This window comes from Pleurodeles waltl, chromosome 7 (genome assembly GCF_031143425.1).
Source record: "Pleurodeles waltl isolate 20211129_DDA chromosome 7, aPleWal1.hap1.20221129, whole genome shotgun sequence".
In the NCBI taxonomy this organism is placed as follows: domain Eukaryota; kingdom Metazoa; phylum Chordata; class Amphibia; order Caudata; family Salamandridae; genus Pleurodeles; species Pleurodeles waltl.
Window position 1 is genome coordinate 218,476,093 of NC_090446.1, and position 20,155 is coordinate 218,496,247.

The following is a 20,155-nucleotide window of genomic DNA, read 5'->3' on the forward strand; positions in this document are numbered from 1 at the left end:
ACGCCTGCCGTGAGACCAAGATTTCGACGCACGGCCTCGCAAGGACAACGCCGCCCGACTTCCAAGGAGAAATCGACGCGACGCCTGCCGTGAGATCGAACCTTCGACGCGCAGCCCCGCAGAACGACGCGCAGCCGGAAAACAAGCAGGAGAATCCACGCACAGACCCGGGACATCTGGTAATCCCCGCGATCCACGAAAAGAGACTGTCTGCGCGCCGGAAAACGACGCCCGACTTCCCCGCGTGGAAAAGAACGACGCAAGTCTTTGTGTGCAGAGGAGAAATCGACGCACACACCCTTTTTCCACGCATCCCTTTTCCTGTGGCCCTCTGAGGAGATTTTCCACCAGAAACCAGGTACTTTGTGCTTGAAAGACACTGTATTGCATTCTAAAGACTTAAGACACTTTATATCACTTTCCTGTGATAGTTCTACAATTTTCCATTGCATCTTTATTCTTTTTGACCTACAATTATCCTGATAAATATTATATATTTTTCTAAACACTGTGTGGTGTATTTTTGTGGTGTTATATGGTGGTATTGTATGACTTATTGCACAAATACTTTACACATTGCCTTCTAAGTTAAGCCTGACTGCTCGTGCCAAGCTACCAGAGGGTGGGCACAGGATAATCTTGGATAGTGTGTGACTTACCCTGACTAGAGTGAGGGCTTTTGCTTGGACAGAGGGTAACCTGACTGCCAACCAAAAACCCCATTTCTAACATTAAGGTTTCGTGCCAGCCTGGCATTTTTTCTCTTTGCTCCAAGGCCAATCTGCAGGTGCGGACAATGGAAGCTCTGAAAGTGAGTTAATTGGTATAAAATGTTGCAACTTACGTACCCGTCTCCAAGGATAATGTATGCTTAAGAAAAAGCTTGAGAACTGTTGTTTTTGATCGGATAATTTGAAGCCAACCTATGAACCCTCCAATGGAAGACCCTACTGGATTTGAACTGTTGTCTATTTAAACCAGGTGCACGAGAAGAAAGCAGCTTCAGCTTCTTTTAGCAGCCATTTTGTGCAGCTATTATGGCCCACCTCGCTGCGACGCCATTTTGAAAGAGACTCTGATGCTTTCTCTAATCGAGAGAAAGAGACTTTAAGAAATTCTCGCCCTAGAGACTTTAACTTTGATTTGATCCCTTTGCATGAAGTAGTAGTTTTATTTTGCCGCTGAGAGGCAACTGCCCCGTCCAACTTGCCCCTTTTGCCCCGTCCCATGCTGATCGAGAAACGGTACCTGTGAGACGAAGACTTCCTTGAATGCTGATTGAAATTGGTAAATATGAAAGGAAATTGTACAATTGCATTGTGTTTCTTTTAGGTAACCAACTGCTGATTTTTGATAAGGGCCCTAGCTAGGAGTTTTCTAAATTAATGTTGCTAAATTGTTTTTGCATGAAGTCCCACATGCTGATGCTAATTTGAGGTTAGATGAGAATTCCTTTTGTTGCACGATGCAATTTGAGACCTTGTTATGCTGACCAATGTATGCGATTAGTTCATTACAGATTATAGTATTAGTGATTTGTATTGCTATTATCGAATGCCTTGTTATTCAAATGCTGCATAGATTGCACCTGTTTCGCCGTTATGGACAGTTATTAATGTTCATTTACGTATATCATTTGGTGCTGAGACACATTTATATTGTGCTAGCTTTGTTAATATAGGGAAATAAATTCATTAACTTTGAATAAACTGGTGTGGTTATTCATGACCGAAAGGTCATGGTTCACCGAAATGTATTCTGGATTAATTGTTAAATGTTATGTTGAGCAGGGTATTGCTTATGTTCGTTATTGATTATTGATTACATTAAATTGACCGATCTTGGGTGAAGAGAGTCCCACTTAGCCAAAAGATTCATCGGCCTAAAGAGCATCCAAAATACAGGTAAATTATTAGGGAGGAACGCTCTATCAGTAGATGGTAGCAGAGGATGGTTTCGCCTTTTGGGACTCCGTACCGTTAAAGTACATGGTGTTGAATTAACGGTTTCGACTTTTGAGATCCCACTCGAGAAGTGGAATTAGATTTTTCTTGGGTAAAATAGATTGACAGAATGATGATGGGCTAAGTCCACCGCGACTTTCCCGGGATCTCGGAGCTTGGGAATGGAGAGAACGGAGATGTGGAATAGGCGTTGGCGGTACTAGTGATGGTATGAGTGAAGTTAGGGTTTTGCGCTTGCACAGATTATTGCCGCAGATTGTGTGAAAAGGTTGCAAGGATTTTAGAGAATAGCGGAGGTGCGACTCCGAGTGTAGAAGTAGGGAAGTCGTCGAACTTCATAGAAATAGCGGAGGTGCGACTCCGAGTGTGAGAGTAGGGAAGTCGTCGAACTTCACATGCATGTGGCGCTTCGTGCATAAAAAGGTCCACGTGGTTGTTGTTGTTGAGACGGGCCCTGCGAGGTCAAGAGACTCCGGAGTATGTTGTTTTATGTTGTGGTCTGGTCGGTTTAGTAGGTTGACCGGGCGTGGTCAACGAGTCGGTACGTGTGTTAAGGGAGTGAAAGAAACTTCGACTTCGGGTTTGACAAAATTCTAAGTGCACTAGAATAGATCATTGACAAGTTGAGAGTAGGTCTGCGGGTCAGATTTGCTTGCGAAAGTGGGGACCGAGAAAGATGGAATAACTGCCGAGGCTAGTGAAAAATCCCTAAGGTCCTGAAGCGATTGTGTTACCCTTCCTGTAGTAAATCGACGGATCTGTTTTATTATTATTTTGGTTGCTCGCGATACATGCTAGAAGTTGTTACGAGAGGAGCTGAGTGAAGGAGGACAAGCCGCGAGGCTTTGTCAGCCGCAGTGGGTGTGAGTGTGACGTCACTAGGAGCCGCGCTGGGATTGGTTGGTTGTAGAGAAGGGTCGCGCACGGATTGGACGCAGTCCGTGGGGCTCGATTGGAAGGGGAAAGGCAAGCGAAGAGTATTCCGGGAATTAAAGTCACCTATTGATTACAAACTTTGTGAAATAAAAGACGAGAAAATGAAATTTTTTAAAGCATTAAGGAGTGCGATGAAGGGGGAGTCTTACATTAAAGCGAGCGTAGGAGAGGAAACGCCACCCGAAGGCACACCAGCTTACATTGTAATGGAGGAAAAGGGGGTAGCTCCGTGCCTTTGGCTAAAGCAATGGCACAAGCTGACAGAGAAACACGGGAGCGTAGCATTCCCGATCCATGGGACATTCAATATAAGGATCCTAGAGAATTTGAGATTCGCGATGTACGACATGAAGGTACCTCCAAGGCCAGCACAGTTTGAGGCTCTAGCGATTTGGGAACTGATGGCTAGACAGCAACAGCAAAATAAGCTCGAGACCAGGATAAGGAAGGTAGAAAAGACACTAGCGGACGCTAGGTGGGATAATGCACAGAAGGTGTGGAGGTCAGATGTATTGCAGGGGATAAAATTGTTTCCCGCAATTACTAAGGAAGAAGAGGAGACAGGTAAGAAAGCTACCTGTAAGACAAACAGGAGGTGTTCCAAGGATAGAGAGGACGAGGAAAAGTTGAGAAGAGAAGAGGAGTTAGAGGATGAGGAGTTAATAATGCAATTGCTGAACGACCGTCCACCACCTTATGCAGAGAGTGGACAAAGTTCAAGTACCAGTTCTGCCCCTCCGGCACCGGTACGGAACAGTGAAACTCAGAGTTCAGGAGCATCATCGGGGTCTAAGGACCCGAGTTTACTGTTCACCCCGCAGATACCGCAGGTTAGGAGAATATATCCAGATGTGCCCATGTTGAAACCAGCAGAAAATTATCAGCCGCAGATCCCAGGGTACTACAGCAGTGACAACAGTGCAGGAATGATTATAGATCCAACCGTAAGGGGAGTACAGAATGGTCACAACCCGACATTGGCACAAACCGAATCAACCCAGTTTTTGATGCCTCAAAAGCAGATGCAGGGGGGAAACGCACATGCTCAGATGACGGGGAGTCAGATGGGCATGCCGGCAATGATGACCCATAGTGTGGGAATGAACATGTCTCAGAACATGGGAAATGGACAAAACCCAGATGCGATATCACTACCCATTACTGTAGGTCCACCGGTACCTTTGTACAGTCAGCCTAACTTAGGTATGAGCGGTCAGGGATCAATGCTGCAGAATGGGACAGAAAGGAGGTGCATAGAAAACACTCCAGGGATAACTCCGATAGCGGCTCAGCCAACTGGATCTGGGTCCTTGATGGAGTTTAGTCCCATATGTGCTCAGTCAACACTGGTGAGGTCGAGTCCCCCACTGGTGATACCGCTGTCATCGAACACTGAAAAGTTGCCGCAACCATCAATGGCAGTCGATGTGAATGCTACACTTATGGGGTTGAATGCGCAACAGCTGACACAGTGGTTCAACAGTCTGAATTCCACACAAAGCTCAGCCAGTGGGAAGGGAGAAGACTATCTGAATAGGGTCAGGTTGAACATGGAAGCACAAGAATTGGTAGAAGGGACTATGGGTGTGAATAGGTTAGAGTCCTACTCGGAAGAAGAGCTGAGATATATATGTCCCAGGATTACGAGAGAAGTGAACAAGGTACATAAAAGCTTGCAGGAAATAGCTGACAAAAACGGGGTTGATATAGACAAGACAAAACACTTGAGCAGGAGCTATAGGTTGGATTTCGGGACCACAGATTTTGAACACATGAGGTCAGCAGGCATGAAGGCGCACCTTAGAGAATTGCTGCAGAGTGCACAAGTGTGGAGGTGCTTAGATAAATGGGAAAGCAGGTGGGTAAAGAGAAAGGAAAAGAGGAAAGACAGTGTCTCAGAGCTCAACGAGAAAAGACCGCAGAGTAGTGATGCAGTAACCATGTTACCAATGAGGGAGACAGCAGGGGGAAAATTAATACATGTACCATGGCACAGAAGTGACATTCAGTCTTTTACGGATGATTTTCCCAAACTGAGAGAGAAACCGATTGAATGGTATCAACAGACTGACAGGTTTGTGAAGCTTGCAAAATGTCTCTGGGAAGACCTGAATACTCTCTTTGAGATTGTGGTTCCGGCAGATTTGTGGGAGGATTGCAAAAGAGCTGTAGGTTGGCCGACAAGTGAACCAGAGAGAGACAGAGATACGGGTGCACCATCACCTATGGTGATGAGCCTGTACTATAAGGTGATTGAGCATTTGAAGACGAAGGTTGCCGCGAAAAATGTGGATTGGCAGAAGATCGATCGAACTGCCCAAGAGTCTAAAGAGTCGATTCATAGTTACTATGAGAGGTTGTTGAAGGCGTTCAAGAACTACAGCGGCACGGAAACAATAGAGGCGAAGGACATGCTTCATTTTGTGTTCAGATTTGTGGAAGGGCTGAGACCAGAGATAAGTCAGATGATAAAGTCGCATTTGATTTGTTGGCAATCGAAACCTATTGATGAGGTGTTGAATTATGCGAAATACTGCAGCGACGAAATTGAAGTGAAACAGAAAAGGTTGAAAGAGAAAGTGATGATGATGCAACTTAAAGCAGCTCAGACAGGTCTGCAAGGCTTGCAAGGGTTGCAAGGGTTCCAACAGCAGGTACCGCAACCGCAGCCGCAGTTGCAGGGAAATATCATGTTTCAGCCACAGGCGAGAGGCAGAGGCAGAGGAGGTTTTGGGAATAATGGTCCGGATTTGAGCACTGTTGTGACTCCGAGTGGTGTGCAGGCATTGAAAAAGGTGATGCCGTGTCACGTGTGCGGAATTGTCGGACATTGGAAACGCGAGTGCCCGATGGTGGTGCAGGAAGGTGCAGGTGTTGGTCAGCAAAACAATGATGTCAATGCATTTCAGACAATGAGGGGACCGAAAATGAGAGGTCCGAACCCAAATTTTCAGACCGTAAAACAGTTGCAGGGATTACAACCTATGCAGTCGCAGCAGATGCAGATGCCCCGTATGCAGATGACGCAAGTGCAGCCAATGCAACAGCAGTTTCCCATGGTACCTAATCAGCAAATGCAAATACCTTTGGCACCAATGAGTCAGCAGCAAGTGATGGTTCCTCCACAGGTCTCGGGTCAGGTAATGAGTACAAATGACACAGTACAACAGTTCCCATTACACAGTGAGAGTGGAATAAACAATGTGTGGGAGAGTGAAAGTTCAGGAGAGGAAGGAGATTGTGTGCTTGCAGCATCCTTGGAAGTTGATCAAAAGGGTCCGTACGTGGAGGGAAGAGTAATGGGTCATCGTGTTCCATTCTTGGTTGACACAGGAGCAACACGTTCAACTGTTAAGAGCATTGAAGTACCAAATTTGCCACTCTCAGGGAGAACAGTTCAAGTGGTGGGAGTAGCAAACAGGCACCTGACGAACCCAATAACAGATCCGGTACCAGTCAGCATCGGTAACTATCAAGGGTTACATAAATTTGTGGTATGTGACTCAAGCCCGATAGCACTGTTAGGGAGAGACTTATTGTTCAAGTTGGGATGTTCGATTATGTGTTCGAACGAGGGAATTAAAATTCAGACGAGCAGTGATGGGGAAGAAGAGGACAGTGTAGAGGGGGATGAGATGGAAACTGTTGATGAAGAGTATCCTCTGATTTGTCTTTTCCCGATGATAACTGAAGAAGATATTCCAGCTGAATTACGGGAAACAGTCGGAAAGGAAGTGTGGGATATGACAGGGAAAGAGGTGGGATTGATGAAAGGAGTGGAACCAGTGAAAGTGACTGTAAAGCCCAATGCAACCTTTCCCCAGACCCCACAATACCACATGGCACAGGACACCCTCATGAAAGTTGCCCAACTCATTGACGAATTTGTAAAACAGGGAGTACTGAAGGAAGTGTTAAGCAGTCCATGTAATTCACCAATCATGGGACTAATAAAGCCAAGTGGAAAGGTCCGAATTGTGCAGGACTTGAGGAAAATAAATGACATCATAGTCAAGTGTTGCCCTGTCGTACCAAATCCAGCTGTGATAATGTTTCAAGTCCCTTGCGATGCCGAGTGGTTCTCAGTCATCGACTTGTCACAAGTATTCTTTTCGGTGCCTCTTCATGAGGACAGCCAATTTCTCTTTTGTTTCAAATTCTTAGACAGAGTGTACAGTTGGTGTTGAATTCCTCAAGGGTTTTCTGAGTCACCGTCAATCTTCAATCAGATTCTAAAGAAAGATTTGGAAGCATTAGAATTGCCATTCGAGTCAACCCTAGTACAGTACATTGATGACTTACTGATTGCATCAAAGACAGAAAGTGGCTGCACAGCCGATACCATTGCTCTGTTGAACCATTTGGGAAGGAATGGACATAAGGTGTCTCCTTCCAAATTGCAGTTCTGTCAGAAGAAAGTGAAATACTTGGGTCACCAGATAGAGAAAGGGTCATGGAGAATAATGAAGGAAAGAATAACAAGTGTACTTCAAATGAGTCCACCAAAGACAAGGAAGGAGGTGAGGAAGTTTTTGGGAATGGTGGGCTACTGTCGCCAGTGGATTCCCAACTTCTCAACTCTAGCAAAGCCTTTACTGAAGCTGACCCAGAAGGATGCCTTGGATCAAATTGAGTTGAAAGGAGATGAGATGGATGCTTTTATCGAATTGAAAGAATGCATGTGCAGGGCTCCAGCTTTAGGTATGCCTGATTACACAAAGCCTTTCACATTGTTTTGTCATGAACGTGATGCATGTTCTTTGTCTGTCTTGACTCAAGCCCATGGTGGCATAAACAGACCAGTAGCGTATTTTTCAGCTACTTTGGATCCGGTTGCAGCAGCACTCCCAGGGTGTTTGCGCGCCGTAGCAGCAGTTGGTATCAGCCTCACTCAGAGTGAAGGAATAGTGATGGGACACCCAGTAACAGTCATGGTCCCTCACTCAGTTGAGATACTTTTGACCCGCTCCCGAACGCAACACATGACTGGAGCAAGACTCACAAGGTATGAAACGATAATCCTGGGCTCACCGAATGTGCAGCTGAAAAGGTGCACTACGTTGAATCCAGCAACCTTGCTTCCTGGAGAAAATGCTGAAATTGAGAACGCTGAAGACGTCGAGCATGACTGCCTTCAGGTGACTGAATTTTGCACAAAACCTCGACCTGACATTAAGGATACTAAGCTTGATGAAAATGACCAGATTGTTTTCGTTGATGGTTCATGTCTAAGAGATGGGATGGGAATTTTGAAAGCAGGATATGCTGTATGTACTGTAACAGGTGTCTTGGAAGCGTCCTGGCTTCAAGGAGTCTATTCTGCACAAGTAGCAGAACTTGTAGCCCTTACAAGAGCATGTCAACTGTCTGCATTGATGAAAGTCACCATTTACACTGATAGTCAGTACGGGTTTGGGATTGTGCACGACTTTGGACAACTATGGTCACAGAGAGGTTTCCTGACTTCTTCAGGATCCCCAGTGAAAAACGGGGAGAGAATAAGGGAATTGTTACACGCCATTCAAATGCCAGCCGAAGTTGCAGTGGTAAAGTGTAGTGCTCATACAAAAGGACAGGACTATGTCTCTCTGGGAAATGCATATGCGGATCAAGTCGCAAGATTTTGTGCCTTGAACTGTATATTACTCAGAGATGAATGGAATTCGATAAGCGAACCAGAACTCGAACCAGCTAAAGCATTTGCCTTGAAGGTCGTAGATACAATAGATGAATTAAAAGCATTACAGAATAACGTCAGGGAGGATGAAAGAGATTCTTGGATTAAATCACAATGTATAAAGAGACCAGACGAGTTATGGGTTTCAAATGAGGGAAAATTTGTTTTGCCAAGTAGTCTCTTATCACAGCTTGCGCGGTTCTATCATGGGCAAGCTCACCTAGGGAGAGATGCCATGATAAGATTGTTCAAAACTGATTGGTTTAACCCCAGATTTCGTCAAGCTGCAGAAGCAGTTTGCCATCGATGTGTCACTTGCCAGCAGATGAACCCAGGAAAGGGAACAGTTGTGAACGCGAGCCACATTGGCAGGGCCAGTGGCCCATTTAGTAGGATGCAGATGGACTTCATTGAGATGCCTGTGCATGGAGGTCTAAAGTATGTGTTGGTGATTGTGTGCATTTTTAGTCACTGGATTGAGGCATACCCCACACGTAGAAATGACAGCCTTACAGTTGCAAAGCTATTGTTGAGAGAGTTGATACCACGTTTCGGATTCCCGATCTCTTTAGAATCAGATAGGGGAAGTCACTTCAATAACGAGGTGATAAAGTTACTTTGCGCAGCGCTGAACATTGAGCAAAAACTGCATTGTAGCTATCGCCCAGAAGCATCAGGACTGGTGGAGCAGATGAATGGTACACTGAAATCAAGAATGGCGAAAATATGTGCATCGACAAATTTGAAATGGCCTGACGCATTGCCTTTGGTGTTAATGTCAATGAGAAACACCCCTGACAGAAAGACTGGATTGTCCCCGCCCAAAATTCTCATGGGCAGGGCCATGAGACTTCCTGCAGTTCCCGCAAACGCGCTTTTGAATATTACAGATTATATGGGGTTAGACTACTGCAAGGGTCTGGCTGACGTGGTTCGCTCTTTCTCTCACCAGGTGGAAGCAACCACCTTGCCACCGATCCAAGGTCCAGGACACACACTGAAAGCAGGTGACTGGGTCGTGGTAAAGAAGCACGTGAGGAAGTCGTGTCTGGAACCCCGTTGGAAAGGCCCTTTCCAAGTGATCCTGACGACAACTACTGCTGTGAAGTGTGCGGGAGTTCCCAACTGGATTCACGCCAGTCACACAAAGAAAGTGTTGTGTCCCACAGATGAGGAAGTAGAAGCGTTGAAACTGCCAGTGCCTGATAAAACAGTGCTGAGTGCTGAGACAGAGCAAAACCGAACGGAAAGCGAACAGGCAGGAACAGAAGAGAGGGAAGCATTCTCTGAGGACGTAGAAACAGACTCACTTGGGGAAGACCAAGGAGAAACCTCAGACAGCGACGAAGCAGCTGAAGGTGACAAAGAGCCTGAAGCAGCTGAGGGTAGCAAAGAGCCTGAAACAGCTGAAGGTGACAAAGAGCCTGAAGCAGCTGAAAGTGATAAAGAGCCTGACGAAAGTAACGGTGACGAAGGGCTCGAAAAAGGTGAAAAAGCAGGAGAGCCTGATCAGAGGAGGGCTTTCCCAGAAGCAGAGGATACAGAAAAAGAAAAAGAGAACGTGATTGATTCCCCAGAAGGAGGGGACAAGGCAGAACAGAACGAAACAGTTCAAGCTTCCACAGAAAAGATCGCAGGTCCATCAAATGGACACGGTGCAAAGAGGAGACTAAGTATATCACCAATAAAGCTAAGAACTAAAGAAAATTTGAACGACGGAGAAAGGCCAAAAGTGAAAGAGAAAAGAAAGGAAGTGTCTGTCGCGGTACCAACCTCAAGTGAAGGAAAAGACTTGGCCAAAGAGGAAAGTACCAGTGAGGCAGAATTGAAAAGAGAAGCAAAATTGAAAAGGAAAAGGATACCAAACAGGAGATATTCCGGTCCAGAATGGGCATATGCAGTCAATGACGATTGGACTGACGAATTTGTGTCTCTAAGCCTCGAGAACGAAGAAGAAGAGATACCAATAGAAAAGAAAAGTTTTATGGACAGTGTTGATTGAAAGGGTGATAAATGACATTGCTTGCTACAATTTAACGTGACACAACTAGCTGAGACATTGCTAAACCGGATAAGACACTTGCTGAACTGATAAAGACTGAGTTATTGCCGAATTGAGACAAATGCTGCTAACCGATAAGTGACTGGCCTCTTGAAGAAAACTGTGTGAACATTGCGCTCGTTCAGCTTTGTAACTGAATTGCTAAATAGTTTCTTTATAGGTGCTTCTAGCTCTCTGATTCTATACAGATCATGGCTACACAAAACAGTAGAGTAAAATATTGTAAATATGCGTGTATAGGCTTGATAATTGCATGTGTACTAATGATAATGGCAATAGTGCTTGCAATGCATGGAAAGGGTGAGAATGAGAAAATTGATGCTTCTACTTTTGCTCCTGTTACTGTCACTGAACTAACTGCATTGAAAAGACTAGAATTAGATGAGAGACACTTGCATGATAAGAAGGAACTTTCGTATAATGTTTTCTATCGCTTGCTAACAGAATATGTTGAGACTATGGATGCGAAAGATTGTTATGTGTGTACACAGATACCGACATCAGTAAAGGAAGGGGTGACTTATCACCACATGCCTCTTACATACGGGATTACATGTAGTATAGTAATGTCTAGATTTTATGGTCAAACTAACATACAGTATTTTTACTCGAATTATGATGTCACCTTTGCATATGTTCCTATAATAGCGCAGCTAAGCCAGATTGCTAAAGATTGGGATGCTAAAATAATGAGGGAATTTTTCGAGCCAATGCAACCTTTTGAAACGGCTCACGCTTATAGGGAAAACCTTACCTGCTCGCTCTCTGCAGTAGAAATAAGCTTTTTAGATCGCACAGATAATAGAAGGGCACAAATGAATGCGAAATTAGAAAAGGAGCTAAGTAAGAGGACTTCAGTAGATAGTTATGATTTTGCCGCAATAAAGACACAAGGGAGAATAGCTTTAGATGCTTGGCATGTAGGGAAATTTTGTATATATCGAGGTGAATCCTATTATGACAACATTTTCGTAGGAGCGAGTGAGTGTAAACATACGTTTATCTTTAAGGCCAAATGGACATTCATGATGAACGGACTTGACCCTGTCATACCAGGTGTATATTACATTTGTGGGTATAATGCCTATTATCGTCTTCCAAAGGGATGGTGGGGGAGATGTTATTTGGGTATAGTGTTCCCAAAGGTTTATCAACTGGATGACCTATCGATGATTCCAAAGACATCTGGATCCCATTGTATCCAGAAAAGAGAGACCGCAGCTGCTGTGGTAGGATATATATTTGGAGCCATGATTCCTTCATTAGGAGTTGTGTTGATTCCATCAAAATAAGAAAGTTGTCTACTATAGTGGATAACATGTTGACAAAGTTTTCAGGTGCTATAATCCTGATAGATGCTGAACTTGCAGCGGAAAGAGCTATGACTCTTCAAAATAGGCTTGCCTTAGACATTCTTTTAGCAAAGGATGGCGGCGTTTGCAAAATGCTTGGTGCGCGACACTGTTGCACGTATATTCCAGACAACAGTGTGAAAATTAAAACTATGCTTGCTAATCTAACAAAAGAGAGTGCAGATTTGAAGGAATTGAAAGAACCAGGAGTGTGGGAGAAGGTTGGAAAAGGACTTGCTTCAGTGGGAAATTGGATTGGTGGAATTTGGAATGGAATATTAATAAAAATAATACAGGGAATATTAATAGTAATAATTTGCATATTTGGAATTTGGGGAATAAAAAGAGGAATAATAATGATTATGGAAAGAATTAAGAGAAGAAAGGAAGAAAAAATGATGAAAAGAATGGCAGAAGAATACAGAGCGAAGACTAGGGGAATTAAAAGGAAAAGAGAACTGACAGAATTTTAATGAAATAAAATTTGTGGGAATAGTTTGTGTGATGACAAGTAGTCATCAGAGGAGGGATTGATGACGCAGAAAATGAAGGTTTTACATTTATTAGCGCATAAACGTAGTGCTGCAATAATCAAGTGTGACTTTAACCGAACTAATAAAGATTGTACGGGGACAAAATGTGCCCTTAGAGTAGTTTGCCAACATTTATAAGCGTGCTTTATATAACGTGATGTATTAGAATTGCACGAATCTGACATAATCGTAAACGTGTGCTATGATTTGCTTGTTTGAAATGTTTTAGCTTAGCATAACTTTAGTGGAGGCTTTGGCCTAGTTGCCTGGTCTCACGATTTAGATGCTCGTATTTTTCAAATGTGCTAATAAACGTGTATTTTTGCTTGAAGCTGTACTTTTCCACTGAGATCGTTCACATGCTTATCTTAAGGTTTCGTGCCAGCCTGGCATTTTTTCTCTTTGCTCCAAGGCCAATCTGCAGGTGCGGACAATGGAAGCTCTGAAAGTGAGTTAATTGGTATAAAATGTTGCAACTTATGTACCCGTCTCCAAGGATAATGTATGCTTAAGTAAAAGCTTGAGAACTGTTGTTTTTGATTGGATAATTTGAAGCCAACCTATGAACCCTCCAATGGAAGACCCTACTGGATTTGAACTGTTGTCTATTTAAACCAGGTGCACGAGAAGAAAGCAGCTTCAGCTTCTTTTAGCAGCCATTTTGTGCAGCTATTATGGCCCACCTCGCTGCGACGCCATTTTGAAAGAGACTCTGATGCTTTCTCTAATCGAGAGAAAGAGACTTTAAGAAATTCTCTCCCTAGAGACTTTAACTTTGATTTGATCCCTTTGCATGAAGTAGTAGTTTTATTTTGCCGCTGAGAGGCAACTGCCCCGTCCACCTTGCCCCTTTTGCCCCGTCCCATGCTGATCGAGAAACGGTACCTGTGAGACGAAGACTTCCTTGAATGCTGATTGAAATTGGTAAATATGAAAGGAAATTGTACAATTGCATTGTGTTTCTTTTAGGTAACCAACTGCTGATTTTTGATAAGGGCCCTAGCTAGGAGTTTTCTAAATTAATGTTGCTAAATTGTTTTTGCATGAAGTCCCACATGCCGATGCTAATTTGAGGTTAGATGAGGATTCCTTTTGTTGCGCGATGCAATTTGAGACCTTGTTATGCTGACCAATGTATGCGATTAGTTCATTACAGATTATAGTATTAGTGATTTGTATTGCTATTATCGAATGCCTTGTTATTCAAATGCTGCATAGATTGCACCTGTTTCGCCGTTATGGACAGTTATTAATGTTCATTTACGTATATCATTTGGTGCTGAGACACATTTATATTGTGCTAGCTTTGTTAATATAGGGAAATAAATTCATTAACTTTGAATAAACTGGTGTGGTTATTCATGACCGAAAGGTCATGGTTCACCGAAATGTATTCTGGATTAATTGTTAAATGTTATGTTGAGCAGGGTATTGCTTATGTTCGTTATTGATTATTGATTACATTAAATTGACCGATCTTGGGTGAAGAGAGTCCCACTTAGCCAAAAGATTCATCGGCCTAAAGAGCGTCCAAAATACAGGTAAATTATTAGGGAGGAACACTCTATCAAACCCACCCCCACTTACCTTTCCTCCAATCCCCTGTCCCGCCGTCACTTCCTTCCCGAACCGGCCCGCGGGAAGACTAGAGCGTTGCTCTTGCTTACCGCGGGCCCCTCCATTGCGGGTAACTGAAGGAGCGAATAACTGAGCGAGGGAGGTTTGTTTACTTAGTTCAGTAACAATAATATTTCGATCATGGCATTGATGGCAGTACCTAAGTAATGAGCTTTTTAAGAAGGGGTAATGGATTTGATGTGAATAAGTTGCACCCTATACGAGAGTGATTGCTAGAGAAAATGTCTTATTTGCTAGCTAACGGAACAAAAACATAAAGAACAGGTAAGTTATTCCTCTTTTCGTTCACGTTGCGGTTAATGGCTTTTTAGTGCAATCTTGTACTCTGGGCCGGGTCCTGCCGGTGATGAGCATCGGCAGCTTTCATTACAGGGCATCGAAACGGGACCTATCGGGCTCACACAGCAGATGCGAGCCACACGTAACACTTCTTTTGGAGGTTTAAAGGCATCCCGGCGTCCATGCCGCTCGATTCATGACCGGAGTAACTTCGGCTTCTCCTGAAGCTGGCCCTCGCGGTGACCTGTGAGCCCCACCTTTCCTGCTGGATGTGGTGGTGTGTACAACCGAACTGGAATCATCCCCGGGCAGACGATGCCTGGCAAAATGTGAGCCACCGCTGGAATTGAGGGGATCAGCACTAGATTGTGGGATCAGCCCGAGAGCGCCATTTTGGAGATCCCTGTGCATTCCTACGCGACTTTCATTACCTTTACGAAAAGTGCTCCTGCGGTTCTAGGGATCTGCCCACTTAAAGAGAAAAAAGGCAAATACAGACAAAGAGACTCAGGTTCTCCATATGATTAGAGCATAGTAAGCTCTGCACAACCTATTTGACCAGGGTTGTGAAGACCATGGTCCTTGAAATCCAGTAATGGGAACATGAAAAATCAGGAGTGACAACGTCTGTCTGATGATTTTGGCCAAAGTCTCCACCTTGCTCTATAGGTGAGCAAAGGGCAGGCAGAGGGCACAACAAATATTTTTTGTGATAGGTTTTAGCTTGACTAAGTCTGAGCCTGTTGAATAGTTACAAAAATGAAAATCTTTGTTTTCTTTTGTTTAGCATTCTCTGTATTATACTGGTATGTTTATAATGACACTTCCTTTATCTAATAAACTATATATTTAGGTAAGTATGACAAAAGCCAATGCACTAGGACAAGGGATAAAACAAAGTATTCAAAGTGGGCGTTTACATCTTCAATAACAGTATACATGATGTACAGCGCCTGGAATCTGCAGACTTTTAACAACTACGTTATTCCAAAATTATTTCGAGTAGCATATGTGCATTTGAACCATCAGCAAAGGGTTGATAAGTTGCACACACGATTTCCAACTCTTTATTTAGTGCAGAAACTTCTGACCATTTCCACAAAATTTGTCGTTTCTCTCTTTTTTCTATTTTTTTTACGTTGTCTATCGTAAATCATTTATTTTATTGATGCAAGTACCTGGGCAAATGCAGCGCCTTCTTTCTCCTGCCAGGCGTCACTGGGGGCCACAAATACTGACCTGTGGGGAGATGCCATTAGTTTTCCCCGGTCTTTTTTGCCTATTCATGCTCCTCCCTCCCCCTCCACATTTGCCTTCTTCCATTCCACCCCCCCCCCTCCACAGAAGAAAACTTGGTAAAGAAATGGCAGCATTTTCACAGCAACTGGGACTTAATGCAATTATTGTACAGGAGGTCTTTGGTCAGAGGGGATTGTGTGGCGTGGGCTAAAGAAGGGGTGCAAATGGTGAGGAAAGGGAAGAGTGAAATCCCGTTTCCTTGTGCACAAAGATCACAATTCCAAGGCATTCTAATTTGCTAGTGTATATTTTATTTACAGTCGCAGTAATTAATTGCATAGGCTGGTATTTCAAAGTATAATAAAACATATGGGACTTTTTTTATTCTGAATACAATGTGCACTATCTAATGGCTTGCCAATTGTCTTTCTCCAAAGATTACCTGCCCAGTCTCACAGCTCAGATAATGACCTCAATTTTCCATCAATGTCTTAATGTCAGTTTACCACTCAGCATGTAAATCCAGTTCGGCCAAAGCAGGACCAAACAGTTGAACCAGTAATCACCGATAGGCCCTAATCTTCCCCTAGTTTCCTCCCAGATAAGTGCTTCCATGATGCCTTTAGGTCATCTATGAAGCCTGTTACTAGCAGATAGTTGCAAACCCAAAATGAAAAACAAATTGGTCTTGAAGGTACAACTGTAAGCAAATGTGGGCCTGTGGTCGAACGAGGAAAGCTACAGAAAACGTAGGACATTGTGCCAAGTAATAATCTACCAGGAAAGGCAGCAGGGACTAAGAAAAGGTTACCATCAATTTAACTCTGATCAGGGAGAACAGACACCCCAGCACGGCTGCCAGTTAACCATAAAAGTATCTTAGTGCATCATTTGTGTTCCTGGATTTGTAAGTGCTTTGTTGGTTTTATTGTTTATGGTAAATAGATATCTTTTTGCTATTTTATTAGCCTTTGCTGAATGCAGCTTCATATATTTCTTATTCACATAATTCTATTTTCATGAATTAGGTCATGCCCCTAATTGTGTTGGCATTCTCCCTTTACCAGGTTTGCCACGCTCTTTTTAGAGCCCCTCCCGCAGTTTTGTCCATCCTACTTATAACCCCGGCCTGAATGTTAGGAAGTTTCAGTGTAGGGGATTAAGAAAGTGAAATGCTCAGGGAGGATTGGGCGCGGATAGGTTATGGGTACTGCATCCTTGTCCAAGTTAGCTCCCAGGGTGCCACATTTTCAGAGGGGTCAGAGAGAACCAGATCAGTTCTAGATATGAACATACCTGGCCCCAGCCAGCGCTGTCCCGGCACGCTGAGGTGATGTAGGCGTAGGCAAGGTGCGCAGAGTCTATGGAGGGAAGTTTATACCATTAGATTAGTAGGGGAGGGTCATCAGCAGACTATGGCGGTAGTGCAGCATCCTGAATACCCATGATTTGAGGCAACGTTAGGTTCTATTGAATGCTACGAGTCAAGGATTTTGCATATGTTCAGCAGTTGAACGCGAGCCGTGAGGGATATTTGTAAGGGTGGCTCCCATCTTTATGGATGGGCTCGGAAAGAATCCCAGGATTTCTGACTGATGGCGAGAATTACACGGAGGCAAGAGGAGCAGGGTGGAGTGAGTAAGGGGGTAGTTTTGTGAGGGTGAGTATGTCAATGAGTCAGATGCATATGTGAGTGAATTATTATTAAAGGCAAGGACTAAATCAGAAAATGAGTGGGTGAATAAACAAGTCAACAAATGACTGCGTGAGTGGTTGAGTGAAAGATGCGAGTAACCCATTCCATAAGTGGGTACATAAGCTAAATGAGAGTGTATCAGCCAATAGGTGATTTAGTGAACAGCGCAGTGGCCCGATTTCAAATTCTTTGCTGATGATGCAGTCTTCCTGTCCTGAGCACAAGTTGTGGGGAGGGGGTTCCATGACTGCTGGTCCATGGTCATCTGAGAGTCCATGCTGAGGCAGAAGTGGCACTGCGGGTGGGCGCGATGGATGCAGTGTTTCATCTTTGCTGTTAGTAATGCAGCAGAGGGGTGTACAACCCACAGCTTTATGGAAGACGTCAAATACAGCCAAGTAGCTGTGGCAATAACTGGAAGATGTTGCACAGTACTCAACTCGTCAGGGTAGAAAGTCTTCAGAAAGCATACTTGTTCAAAGACTACCGGAGTATACCGCCTAAAATGTAGAGAACCACTTGCCATTTACAAACCATAATACCCTTAGGTCACAATTACCTTTTGGTTTTAACTCTTCACCGGTTTAATTAGTATGCATTAGAGGAAATTCTTCTCTGTTTGGGTCACACTTCCTTTTCTGTTTGGTGCACATTTCATGGTCTCAGTACATTTGTTTTGCTCCAGAACACGGGTGCTCTACCACAGATTCAGCCTGTACACAGAGCATGATATTTTTTTCTTTTTAATTTTTCTTTTTACATTTTGACCATCCTGTTGATTAGTGTTCTAGTAGTGCTGCAGTACTTGGCAGTGTAAGGAGCATCATAAGCCTGCTATGACAATCTCTCTCCGATTCATTCTGCTTGTATCATCGACTGCACGTAGTGCACGTAACTCATACATAAAAATGAACAGACTTCATATCAGGTTGGTCTCACTTATGCTGTTTTCATATTTGTTTACTACACACAACACAAGGACCAAAAAAAAAAAAAAAATGCTGAAAAACATGGTCTCATCCAGCATCATTGAAAGCATAGCAGAAACAATTTTCGGTTAGCGTGGCCCTAGTGGATGTGATCTTCATCCAAAGGCGAACAACAAAAAAATGTTTTAATACCAACAGGAGGAAGGGATGCAGTGGTTCACCTCTTACTGAAAACTAAAAATAGCTATCAATCACATTTTGGGTGTACTACCTCTCAGTAAATTCAGAAAATTGTGTTTGAACATGGAGCATATTTAAAATGAAACACAGGAAACATTTTTTAAAATGTTTTGAGTCCTGCCAGGTAGATATTGCACTACATGTTATTTCTGTTGCTGCCCTTCAGATGAAATAGTAATCTTGCAGCGCTCACATTTTCTGGGGCCATGCATGAGCAGCTCAATCAGATGAAGTTTGCTTTCTGCAACTTGTAGTTCGGGTCGGACTGGGACAAAAACCGTAAGCTCAGGCTCCAAATGAAAGGCCAGTTAGACTCTGCTCTGAGTCTTAATGTTTTCTTGAGATAAGATGGACTTCACATACCAAAAGTGGTGGTGGTTTGAGGAGAAATTATAAAAAAAAAAAAATCAGATGTCAATGGGCGAGATGGGAATAAGAAACAGGGAGGAAAGAAAAACAGATGGTTTGGGATAAGGGGGGGGGGGGGGGGAAATTAGATCGGTAGATGAATGGGTAGCTCGTTCCACCTCTTCACTGCTGGGTAGAAGGCGGCGCAGCCTCCACATTTGCTATGTTAGGTGCAGGGTGAGGGTTAGAGAAAGGGACATAGAGAGGCGGTGTCTGGTGGGCTGATGGAAGTTCAGGCAGTGGTTGAAAAGGGCGGGTCCGCAATTGTGTGGGGCCTTGAATGCATGGATCAGGAGCTTGAAATGGCATCTTTTCTGTCAAGGGAACCAGTGGATTTCCCTGAGGCAGGGGTAAAGTGGGTTCCTCTAGGGAGATCCATTACATGTCGGCTGCAGCGGTCTGTAATTGTCAGAGTAGGTGAGCCGCGATCCATGCGTAACGAGCATTGCTGTAGTCAAGTCAGCTGGCGAAGACAGCCTGGGTGATGGTGCGTCTGGATTTATTTAGATACCTTATGAACCAGGCCCACGCAGAGAGAAAAGTAAATGCACAAAAGAATGAAAAGCATAATACATTTAATTGGATCAACTTCTACAGCGCAGACCTTGCAGAAAGGGAGTTGTAGCACTGTACAGAAAAGGCTCTATAGCAAAAAGAAAAATAGGTACACTGCACTGAGGTTCTCTGAATAGGATGTTAAGTAATGATGATTTAACAGGCAGGTACCGTCCGCTTCGGAGTTCCTCCAATTATTGAACTTCGAGCACTTCTCAGCACTGCTAGGAGCCCTGGTAGTTCTCAGGCGCGAATTGGTGCTCTGGAAAGTGGGTCCCTGCGCTTCTAAATTTCACTTAAAAACACAGGGAAGAAAGCACACACTCACAATAACAGATCAGTGCCATATTACAATAGGGAGACAAATCCTTGCATAAAGCGGTTCCCGAGGTAACTTCAAAAGACATGACAACACTATGTGCAATGGAATATTGAAAAATATTTGCTTACGGAAAAAGTTAGTATCAACCCTGATTACATAACACCTGAGTGTTTGTAGGTTATAACGATGTTGAGAAGCAGGTACTCCAAAGCAGAAATGCAAATTCTAAGCCCACCTTAAGATGCCTTTGGGGCCCGAAATGAGCTTAACTTGGTGACATTAATCCTTTCTCAAAACATTTGAGCTCTTATTTGATTTTGTTGAG